The sequence below is a fragment of the Cebus imitator genome, unplaced genomic scaffold, assembly GCF_001604975.1.
Source record: "Cebus imitator isolate Cc_AM_T3 unplaced genomic scaffold, Cebus_imitator-1.0 Scaffold94, whole genome shotgun sequence".
Lineage (NCBI taxonomy): Eukaryota > Metazoa > Chordata > Mammalia > Primates > Cebidae > Cebus > Cebus imitator.
In genome coordinates this window covers 459,219-472,231 of record NW_016107409.1, presented here as the reverse complement: position 1 = coordinate 472,231, position 13,013 = coordinate 459,219, and positions in this window count along the sequence as shown.

The window sequence follows — 13,013 nt, the reverse complement described above, 5'->3', positions numbered from 1 at the left end:
CTTCATGATCAGAATCAAGGCCTAGAATCAGGAGGCAGCCCAAGAGGATCACCTCAGAATGGGGAGCCACGTGATCAGAGTATGAGGTAAATTGTCAGCATGGAAGGTCAGGCTGAGACCTGGGAAACTCCCTAGATCATAGTGTGTCATTACAGAGACTTTTAATGTGGCACCCATTGCCTTGAGCCTGAATGGGTGGACTGATGAAAAGAGCTAAGAAAAGCAATTATCTCCAGGCACCCAGTACCAATTTTGAGGACCTGCCCCAACCCAGGAAAATACACAAATGGACAATGATCAACTCGTCCATGCTCGTAGTACTTTGTCCCATCCATGAAAAGAGTCAAGCTCTGTAAGATATTTGAAAAGATTTATTCTGAGCCATATTTGAGTGACCATGGCCCATGACACAGTCCTCAGGAGGTCCTAAGAACATGTGCCCAAGGTGGTCGGGATGCAGCTTGGTTTTACATACTTTAGGGAGTTATAAGACATCAATCAAATACATTTAAGATATACATTGATTTGGTCCAGAAAGGAGGGACAACTTGAAGGAGCTTGTGGGAGCTTCCATGTTATAGGTAGATTTTAAATTTTTCTGATTGGCAATTGTTTGAAGGAGTTATTATCAATAGAAAGGAATGTCTGAGTTACCATAAGAGGTTGTGGAGACTGAGGTTTCATTATGCAGATGAAGCCTTCAGGCAGCAGGCTTCAGAGAGAATAGATTGTACTGTTTCTTATCAGACTTTAGGTCTGTGTTAATGCTGGGTCATGTAATGAGGCAAGTCTGACCTCCACTTCCCCTCATGGCCTGAACCAGTCTTTCAAGTTAAATTTTAGAGTGCCCTCACTGAGGAGGAGGTCCATTCAGATGGTTGGGGGGCCTTAGAATTTTATTTTTGGTTTATACCCACCCCTCTGCAACAATTGACCTAGAACAATAAGAACTTGATCAATGATGGTCAGCTTCACTACTTTTTTTCTTCCACTTGCAACTCAGAACCACTCAGAGGAAGTCAAATATGGTCCCCAAACCAATCACATAAGATGCACCACTCTATTTAGCCTGACTCTGAATGGCCTATGCCAGTCACCTCCGATCAGGGCATGCCTGAAACTTCTTTTTACACCATGGAGGATGCCCACTCTTCCACCTGTCTATGAGTCTGCTAAATATTAATATAAGCAATGCAGCAGTCTCCTACTATAACAAAGCAAAAAATGATCTGTGTGTTCTCATTGGGATAGGCTTTATTTCCACAGGATCTAGATCTATAATAGACATATGAAGGTTCATTATTTATACAAATATCCCAAGAACTCACACATCTAAATAGTGCCATTCTTTTCAAGTAGTTTCTTTAAAGAATTAAAATATACTCCAATGATACCATTGTTGTGGCTTTTTCACTCCTGTAGTTCAGCAAGCAGGAGGAAGTGGTGCCCAGCAGCTTCTTCTCGCCCATTGTTTGTCGAGCTGGAGGGAGGGCTATAGCTCTTTTATTCCTGCTGCTTGCAGCTTGGCAAACTGAAGCATGACAGCCCTTTTACTCACGCAGGTCCATGAGTTCCAGGTTCTTGTCCCACAACCAAGAGGAATAAAGTATGCAGACAACAGAGAGTGAGTAAGGCAGAGTAAAAGTTTATTAAGTGACAAAAAGAAAGCTCTCTATTGTGAGAGGGGATCCAAAAGTGGGTAGCCATCTGTGAGGCCAAGTCCAGGGTTTTCATAGGCTTAGAATGGGGGAGTAGGCTGATTCGTCCATAGGTGGTCTTGGAAAGCACCATTTGATTGGTTAAAAGGCATCATTCAGAAGGAACCAGTCGAGAGACAGAGAGAGAATAAGATGGGGATGGAAGTTCTTACTCTGGTCATAGACTCTGTCTGGAACTGGCAGGTTACTGTTCAGGCTTTATACTGCCCTTGGCTTAAAGGTCAGGTTTTACCAGGGACTCATCCCTGTCTGTCTAGGAATTTGTCTGTCTCCTGTCATTATCACCATCATTTCTCAAATCCTCCGTCATTTCTCAAAACATTTTTGGCTCTTTTCTTTTCAGCATTGAATTTAGAGTCAGTATGGAATTGTGTAGTGAGTTTACTCTTCATCTGATGCTTTCACATTTTGATTAATTTTCCTCTCTCTCTCTCCCTCTAACATACATGGTATCCCCGCACCCCTGTACATTTCATTTATGGCCTAGAATATGCCCTCTGCCAGTGACATTATTAATCTTATTCACCAGCCTAGTCTCCAAAATAACTTCTAATTATTTCTCTGATTAACCCACTCCTCTGCAAGAGTTTGTTCTTTACCAAAATGCTATTCCAAAGAGTGACTGAAGGTTTTTCCATCCATTTGAGAGGAGACTTATCACAGACTCTGCCTGTCTTTGCATTTTGCAACACTGGAGAATATAGGGAAATATTTAATACATTTTACTTTGTCCCAAATATGCCCTAATTCCATTTTCCACCATGTCCTTCCTCAGATAGGGGACACCTCCAGTGTGCATGCCAAAGTGGGGAGAGCAGACCCTCTATTGCTGGCAAAGCAGATGGTGTATTCTCATTCCTTTGACACACATGTGGGACAGGCTTTTTTGTGCTTGCTCTGTTCTTGCCCTGAAAATGGTGCAGCAGTGTCTGTGGCAGAGACTAGTTTTGGGGAATTATAAACTACGTGAACACATGTGAGTTGCAAGCAATCACTTTTCTCAGTGCGAATTCCTATAATTAAATGGTACTTGTCCCTATACCTCACTGCTTTTGTTAGTAAGGTTCAAACATCAGAAGTCTGCCAAGTGCCTCTCAGTTCAGGTGAGTTTATAATGATTCTGGCTCTTGTAAAGAAACTGAACAAAGCAGCTCTGGGTCAGCACCGTTCATCTCATTGAAGCCTAGGGTTGCACAGGCAAACATTCAGGTCATGCTGGAATGTTTACTATGTATGCGGCTGTAGAGCTGAGAGCACACTGCAGCACAATTGCTGGAAATGGTCTATAAACAATTCATAATAAGGATATTCACAAGGGGCACTTTGCTTTGAAGTGATAAAATCATTGAATTGTTTGAAATGCCCACATTGATCCTTTGAAATTCTTCAGTCATTCCCCTAGTACACTATGAGGTTGGAGATGCCTGGCAGGATGTGTGAGCAATTTCATTTTAATTCTTTATCCTATATTAGCTCTTGGGGGTGGGTGGGTGGAGAGGAAGTCTCCTTAATCCTTCTCCTCTCATTCTTGTACCTCAAGAAATTTCCTGCCCTTGTCATTCCTTCTAAAACATTAATTACCGCTCAGAGATGTATATTGGCACACCCTTCCTGTCTTCACGAATGACCTTGGGGCTGACAGGAAAAATGAAGCAGACTCAGAGTCTAGTGATTGCCAGTCTGCATATTACCTCCTCGTTGAGACACTGCAAGGTAATGAGGAAAGGACAGTTCCCCATGGATGTCACCTGAGGGGGAGATGGCAGCCATTTTTCAAGAGCCCAGGCAGCTCTGTGGAAGAGGTCACCCCCAGTCTGCTGTCCCTGACCTGGGATTGGACATCTCTTGTCTATTCTGTAGCACTCTGTGCTGATCTCCCTCGTAAGGCATCACTCTAATTGTTTGTCTACACATCAGTCTCGCAAGAGGCTGTAAACTCCTTGGGGCTGGGGTCGTATTTTAGTATCACTTTATGACCAGCTGAATCAAATCAGCAAGTGAGAAGGGACCAAAATCAAAATTTGATGCCAAGCATTTTAGGGAATCAGGAAATAAAATATGTAAGCATATACATATATGTGTGTATATCTATCATGTATATACATACATATTAGATGTGTTGCAATGGCATGGTTTTAGTCCTCTGGGAATTATTTGTATTAGAAATAAATATGTGTAAAATAAATCAAAGTCAAAATTTTCCATAAAACTAATGATCATTTTCCAACTAACTTCTTGTGAGACTCAAAAAACTTCACAGATATAAAAATCACGTCGAAAACATAAGGCTTTTTAGCCATAGATAATATTTTATTATTAATAATAATAAAAAGATATAGCTATAACTATATAATCAATATTGTGGCATGTCACTCATAAATAATTTAGCATGTATTTTCTAAGAATAAGGACATTCTACTACATAATAACATTTTCATTATTATAGCCAAGAAAAATGAACATATAACACATCATCTAATATACAGGCCATATTTGAATTTCCCAATTTTCCCCAAATCGATGTTCATATATTTTTTCTCTGATCCAGGATCCCATCAAGATTCACACATTATATTTGGTTGCTATTATCTCTTTGATCTCTTCAACCGTAGTATAGTTGTCAGTTCTCCTGCCTTTGCACTTTCTAAAAGTTTTTTGTAGAGACAGGGGTCTCACTTTTCTACCCAGCCTGGTCTCGAACTCATGGCTTTAGGTAATCCTCCCACCTTGGCCTCCCAAAGTTGGGATCCTTTGTACTTTCTTTTAAATGAATTTTTTAATGAATTCAAGGAAATTGTCTTCCTGAATGTCCCGTTGCCTGGTTTTATATGATAGTTTTCTCATGACTGGATTCAGGTTAGCCTATTTGGTAAGAGATTGCAACATAATTTATATCTTTAAAAAATTATTTTAATCATAAATATAGCATAATACTGTAGCCGAAAACTTAAAAAGTAAAAAAGAAGAGAAGCCACCAATAATCCCATTAACCTGACTCATACAGTAACATTCCAATGTATTTCCAGCATTTTTCTTATTATTCTTTTTAGCATAGTTTTAATTATGCTGCCAATTCAACTTTGTATTCTGGTGTTTCTTTTTTTAAACATAATGTCACATCCTAAGCAGTTTCACTATAAGTAATGGCATCAATACTTACAATATTAACTGCCATTTATTGAGAGCTTAATGAGTCAGAAGCAGTATCAGGCAAATGTTATTTATTTATTTGTTTGTTTATTTATTTTAAAGTGTGTGACAGCCTTATGAAATAAGTTCTGTTATTATCCCTGTTTTAGAATTGACAAACCTGAGATTCTGATACCACAGCTGGTAATGGGTAAAGAAATTTGAAAGCAGGTGAATGGGATTCTATCCCACTATCTGTCTCCTATAATTTCTATTGAATGTGCCTTGACCTGTTCATTTCATGTAAACACACTGGTAACCCTTACCAGCTTAGGCCTGCCCTGGTGTTTTAGAATATTTCACAAACCCTGCCATTTCCTTTTGACTGCCCTTTCAACTTAGGAGCAAAGCCGTGCACTGGCTTCAGAGACTAGAGCTCTCTATTTTTTGCCTAAGAACTTAAATCTAAACCAAATTTGGTTTACCCAGTCTATTTTTATTTCTCGAGGAGGCAATGCAACAAAGTCATCAAAGAGACTGGGTAGGGGTGAGTGAACAAAATCAATCAAATGAGACTACTGCCGGGTCCAACGTCTCAAGCATTCCAGGACACCATGGGTGATGGTGGCAAGTTTCTGTCCCTGGGTCCCACAGGGCCCTCTTCAAGGGAGTATTGTCCTTGACAGCACCATGGCTGTGGGTTGGGGATATGTCCTGAAATTTAAGCTGTATAAAATCATCTTGAAGTTAAGGGCCTCTGACCCAAGCACACCCCAGTGATTAGACATGTGTCAGATGTCAAAGCCTGAAGAAGCACAAATTCTAATACTTCTCAATGCCTTTTAATATGGGTTATATGCCTACATCTGTCTTATAGCCCATGGTGCCATCCAGGGAGGAGGCAGCAGCAGTAGCAGGAACCTCTGCAAGCACAGCCTTTGCAAAGGAGGGCTCTGAGCACAGCGGAAAGGACCCTAATGCATTTCAACTGCAGCCAAGTTAGTGGTTTAGACTTCATAAACATGTCTTAAATGTTATGACTCTTATCTTTATGCCATGGCATTCCTACCCCAAAGGATAGCTATTTAAAAAATGAAATATATAGAAAAATTAAAACTCCCAATTCAGCAAATAGTTTAAGAAGTTTTCTTCATGAGAAGAAAAATTGATTCATCAGTTTTTTGTTGCTTGACTTTCTTTTGACCTTCTCCCAACCTTTTCCTAAACCATTACACATCTGGGATGCACAATCATTTACTAAAAGGGTTAAGGCAATATAACCTCCTTGTGATTAAGAATAAAAATGAAGTGGAATGGAGTTCTTCACAGTTTTACAGTTTTACTTGACTCGGGTTGGAGGTAGTGATCAGGACCTAGAAAAGTTTCTATTATAATAATTTTCTTTAGTATTTGGTATTGAGAATGATGGGAAAAAATCAAGAGATATGATTAACCCATGAACCTAGCCATATTTAGTTAAAGACTGCCCTAGCCCTGTAAGTTATTCTGTGATACTATCTGCAATAAATTTAAATAGGCTGTTATTACCCACATGTGTCAGTTATCTATTGCCACCATGATGCTTCATAAAAAATAAACACAAATGTTCAGTGGCATACAATAATAGATATTTATAACTCATGCATTTGGAATGCTTAGCTAGGCAGTATGCTGATCTTGTCTATGCACGTTCACATATCTGGGGGTAAATTGGCTGTCAGCTGATCAAGGTTTCCCTTGAGTGGGATGATTGGGGCAACTTGGCTCAGTTCCAATTATCTTTCATTCTCCAGTGGACATATTCTCAAGGCAATGACAAAAGCACCAGAAAGCAAACTTCAATGTACAAGACCATTTCAAGTCTTTGATTGTGTAATATTTCCTAAATTCCATGGGACAAAGCTAATTTTTGAGCCCAATTTTGAATGGTGGAGCAGGTTACCTTATCCACAGTAGGAGGACATTACAAAGTTACCTAAAAAGACCTCATTAAGGGGATGGTAAAAACTGAGGTCCATATACCAGGTGATATTATGCTGCGTAGGGTTGAATTCAGTATGAATTGTTTACCAAAGCTAATATCCAGTGCAGATCCAATCATGAAGACAAGCTGTGCAAGGAAAACAGGCACCTTGGTGGCTGGTTTTCATAAACCAAGGCAGAAGAAATAAGTTAGCATCAAAAAGTGGTCAGGGCTGGGTGGTGGCTTACTCCTGTAATCCCAGCACTTAGGATACCAAGGCAAGTGGATTGCTTGAGCCCAGGAGTTCAAGACCAGCCTGGGCAACATGATGAAACTCTGTCAGTACAAAAAAAATTAGCCAGGCATGATGGCATGTGCCTGTAGCCCCATCTACTCAGGAGGTTGAGGTGAGTGGATTGCTTGAACTCAGGAGGTCAAGGTCGCAGTGAGCAATAATTGTGCTGCTGCATTCTGGCCTGGGCAACAGAGCAATTGTCTTAAAAAAAAAAAAAAGAAAAAAGTGGCCAGAAATGTCAATCCTTCCTAAATTGATCTGTATATTCAATACAGTATCAATCAAAATCCTGGCAAGATGTTTTGTAGAAATCAACAAGCAGATTCTAAAAATTTTATGGAAAAGCAAAGTAAACAGATTAGTGAAAAGAATTTGGAGGAAAAAAGCAAGGCTAATCTAAAGACTTAACTGTAAAGCTATAGTATCAAAACCATGCGTATTGGTGAAAGGATCAACAAAAATCAATGGAATTAAGTTGAATCCAAAATAAATCCACAAATATAAGGATAATTGATTTTCAACTAAGGAACCAAGGAAATTCAATAGAGAATAGTTTTATTCATCAGGTGTCAGGGAAACAGATACCTATATGCAAAAACATGATTCCCAACCTGTCTCTTGCTTCAAATACAAAATCAACTCAAAATGGAACATAGACCTACATGTAAAACCTCACAATAAGAAATTTCCGGAGGAAAAGATAGGGAAGAAACTTTTGCAACCATGGATAAGTGCTACTTTCTTAACTAGGTCACACACACAAAAATAAGTAGGACTTCATTGAAATAAAATGTGCTGTTCTTTGAAATCTACTGTTAAGAAAAAAAATAAATAGATAAGCCACAGACTGGGATAAAATATTTACAAAATGGGTATATTATGAAAGACTTGTTTTCAGAATATATAAAGAACTCTGACCAATAATAGTAAAAATAAACTAACAATCTAATTTAAAAAATGGGCAAAAGAATTGGACACTTCAGCACAGAAGGTATATGGAAGAAAAATGAACAAATAAAAAGATACTAAACAGTATTCATCATTAAGGATATGCAAATTAAAAACAGTAGAATACTGCTGTTCCTCATTTTAACAATTGAAATTGTAAAATGACAAGGTCAAGAGCTGATGAGGATGCAGAGTAATTGGAACCCTCAGGTATTGCTGGTGGTGAGGCTAAGTCCCACTTTAGAAGTCAGTCTGACAATTTCTTACAAAGTTGAAGGTCACTTACATGACTGAGCATTCAGATATTTACCCAAGAGAAATAAAAACATAAACCATTTGAGTATCCACCCAAGAGAAATTAAAAATCTTCGTGTTTATAGTGGCATTATTCATAACCTTCAAAAACTACAAACTACCCAAATAACTGCTGCCCAGTGAATAAATGAACAGAATTGTATCATTGTACATTGATACAATGGAATACAACAGCAATTAAAGAAAATAACTTGTGATATGTGTAACAACATGGATGAACTCAAATGCATAATGCTAAGTGAAAAAAAGCCAGACTTAAAAGACCACCTGCTCTGTCCTTTCATATGAATGACATGCTGCAAAAGGCGAAAGATAGGGACAGTGATTGCCAGGGTGTGAGAATGGAGAAAGAGGACTGATCACAAAGGTGCAGAGAGAATGCTGTAGGTCCTAATTGAGGTGGTGCTTACACAGCTATATGTGTTTTTCAAGATCCGTTGAACTGCACACTTAAAAGGGGTAAATTCTACTGTATATAAAGTATACCTTGAAAAACCTGACTTTAAAAAAAAAAGAAGCCAGGGAAGCAAAAGGCAGAGCCAGATACGTCATACATCAGTAGGTGTATTGCTGAAGCCTCCATTCCAGCTGCTGGGCACATGCTGAGCCGCGTGCCACCTTTTCTTAGTCTTTTCAGTCAAGAGCTATTGTTAGAAAAGACATCTTGAACCAAAAGCTGAGACATTTTAGTACTCCTTTACCCAGATTCCTTTTCCAGAATGTGTCCTGCAGAATAAATCTTAAATTACTTAAGCATTGATGATGCCTCTGCGCAGCTCTCGACAGCAATAGGTATAAGAAGTGCTCACTTTCTGAGCTTTGAGGTCATGTGTCTAACCCCTTCTGCTTCCCTTTAGAAAGAGTATGTGCTTGGAGCAGGTTGGTCTGCCACACCTGAGCATTCCACACTCTCCGTCTGCAGTCAAATCTCTGGGTTGGTAAAATTGATTATTGAGGAGATGATAACAAGATGCTTGACTCCAGATTCCACAAACTGCCTTGGTCTGTATCATAGGATGTATCTCAGGCCGTACCCCCAGGAGGCCCATGGCGGTTTAGAGGGCTGCCTTGTAGAAACTTTTGGTCAAATCAAGTCACATGCTAAAGAGAAGAAAGTGGCTAACTTTTCGAAGTTGCTGAAACAAATCCTTCTATTGAATAGAAGCCACCCTGAGTGGTTGCTCACTCACTATACAAAAGCAGCCTGGAAGAAATCAGGGTCTCTTCTAAGTTCCTATGGAGAGAGGTCAGGGTGTCTAGTCTAACTGTCATACTCACTTTAACCACCAAAGGATTTACCCTCAGTTACGATTTGCCTTTATGGCAGCTGATTGGTGGTAGTACTAGAGGCAGGGGAAGTAACTGCCTCACTTCCCAACTTTCAGTCCTATTGGAAGGTGACACAGCTGTAGTTTTACCCATCTGGAATGCCTCCTCGCTCCAAAGGAAGGCCAAGGGCTGCAACTTTTGTTTTCAGGGGACACCTTAGGTGTTTGGGAAGTCACATACCATGTGTCATTCTGGTAAGAAGGTGATTGGTCCAACCCCCTCTTACATAGATGAGGAAATGAGCCCTTGAGACCTAACTATAAAGCCAGTTAGTAGCACGTGGTGTCACTAATTAAGCCTCCTGATACTCAATTATGTGTCTGATCAGCTAGCTCCAGACTAAACTAGGTCTTTTGCTTCATAATTTGCCTAAGAAACAGACACAACACACACACACACACACACACACACCCCACACCACACCACAAAACAGAGAAAAATACAACGACCATGCATCATGTACACGATATTAAGGAATCCAAATCAATCCTCCTTCTACTGGGGTTGTTATTAGAAGAAAATAGTAGAAAAGAAAGAAGTCTTAAGAGTCCAGGCTTGGGAGTGGGCTGTTGGGATGCAAAGTAATCTAAAGTACTCTGTGCCTCAGTTTCCCCATTAGTACAAAATGGATGATGATAATATCTCTACCATAAGGTTGTTACAAATATTTAAACTGGTTGTTACATGTAAAATGCTTAGAATAAAGCCTGGCACATCAGTGGAAATTCACTATTACTCTCTCCATTGGCCTGAAGCTGGCGGCTTTACAATTGCAGCTGTTGGCATACCAAAGAAGGTGGCTGGTGCAGCTACCTTCTTTGTGGCCCTTCCCTTTAGACCAAAGTAGCACCAGATAGTGCAGTAAAAGATAATGCTCATGTTAGAGAAAACTGGTTCTTTACCTTGAATAGCTTCCCATTTGTTCTATGCAAGCTTGGTGCTATAATTTTTCAAAGTATCTGCAAATTGCAAAAGTTAAATAACCATATTTAACTTTTCTCATATAAATGTGGTGGTTGTTCTGGAATGAGATTCAGCTTCCTGTTGGTATGCTTGGGCATGGTTCACAGCTTGTCAACAGCTGTCTTCAAGCACACAAGTGTCTACCCTGCCTAGCCTGACTCTCCCAGACGTGGCCCTAGGGTATTTGGAGCCATGCAGTCTCAGAGTATTTCCCTCCCTCCCTCCCTTCCTTTCTTCCTTTTCTTTTTCTTTCAGCCTCAAAGTCCTGGGCTCAAGCAATCCTCCCACCTGAGCCTCCTGAGTAGGTGAGACTTGTAGTCTCACCATTCCCGGTTAATTTTTAAAATATTTTTGTTGAGAGAAGGTCTTGCTATGTTGTCTAGGCTGGTCTCAAACTCCTGGGCTTAAGTGATCCTCCCACCTCGGCCTCCCAAAGTGCTGGGATTACAGGCCTGAGCCACCTTACCCAGTTATTTTTCTTTAATCAATGCAATTCAGCTTTCTGCTGTCCCCCCCAGGAGTGTGAAGGGCTAGTGTCAGGATGTTGCTGGAAATATTAGGCTGGATCATTCCTGTAGCGGTATTGGCTGAATGACCAATAGGTCTTCTGCAGCCACTGGAGAAGGCAGCTCTGCCCACTTCCCAGGATGTACATCTGACTCCATGGGCTTCACTCAAGTTGTTGGCCTGGTTTGAATAGTAAACACTTGAGTTTATGACTTCTAGATAATATTTCACTACAGCAGCCAGAGCTCAATGTGAGCAAAAGGGAAAACCATGACATATCTATGGTTTTTCTCTGGCAGTGCCTTAGGACTGGAGGATGGTACATTCTGGAAGGTGCTGGAAGTTGGGCCAGTAGAAGCTGAGAAGACATGAATAAGGCACTGATAGCATCTGCCACAGTCCCCGATAGGTCCATTCTCATCCACTTACATCCCACTTAAGTTCAATCTGTCTTGTCACTGATTCTTAACAGGGGTGACTGTTGATACTTTTAAAAAGGAAAATAGTCTGGGCACATTGGCTCATTCCTGTAATCCCCAAACTTCGGGAGGCCAAGGCCGGTGGATTGCCTGAGGTCAGGGGTTCAAGATCAGCCTGGCTAACATGGTGAAACCCCATCTCTATTAAAAATACAAAAATTAGCCAGGCATGGTGGCACATGCGTGTAGTTCCAGCTGATCCAGAGACTGAGGCAGGAGAGTTGCTTGAGCCCAGAAGGCAGAGGTTGCAGTGAGCCAAGATTGCACCACTGCACTCCAGCCTGGGCAACAAAGCAAGGCTCCATCTCAATAATAATAATACTAACAATAATTACTGCAGAAAGATTAGTGGGCCAGGCTGCAGTTCCTACACAGAAGCTGGTTCCTAGGTTATAATTAATATTTATGATCCCAGGCCTTAAAATCTGAAGGGTCTGAGACCCCTGAGTTACCTCATCTCTGTCAGTCCATAGTTCCTTAACTGCCCATTTGATTACTACCAGGAAAGAAAACACCTAGAGACATTCCAAGAAATCCCCTTAAGAACCAGGTATGCTCCCTTATGCCTCTATAATATGACAGCTACTCTATCTTTTCCTGATAATCAGGTAACTTCTTTTTTGTCTGTTGCTCTTATAGGTGTGAAGAACCCAGAGTAAGTAGATGGCAGCAGTTGCTTTAGGGCTATGTAGTGCCTCCTGTGTCTGCTGGCAGAAGAGCTCTCTGTTTCCCTATTAGAAACCATAATCTCCGGTCCAGCAGACCCTAACACTGGGGGGTGTGGGGGAGGGGGAACAAATTCCCCAAGTAGATCATGGGAAGTGATAGTGTCAGAAGCCATTCCTACTCTTACCCCTTGGTTCCTAAACCCATGAGTTCTTCCTGCTGGGGGCATTGTACCCTCAACAACATTGATCTAGACAATATGCCACATTTTGAATGACAGCACCCAAACCCTGCAAGTGGCATCCTCAGGCTGGAACCTCAGCTGTACCTTTAAAACACCATTCCAATTTTCTACTAGACTGGCAGCTTTAGGATGATATAGTATAGCATAGGACCAGTGAATGCCATCACTGTGTGCCAATTATAATAATTCCTTCCCTGGGAAGTAAGTCTGTTGGTCCAGGGAATGTTAGGTGGGATCCTGAAAAGCTAAATCAGACCCTCTGTGAGTGCTCAAATATCTTTCAAATGCTAGTGGTATTACAGAAGCCAATCCATCAATATCCCATCAAAATCCATCATGAATGCTACAGTACACAGGGTAATTACCTGCCACTTCTGTCCCATCCAAATCTATCAAAATCTATCATCAATGCCACAGTAAGTTGGAATTTGTCACCACTTACCACAGGCAATAGGAT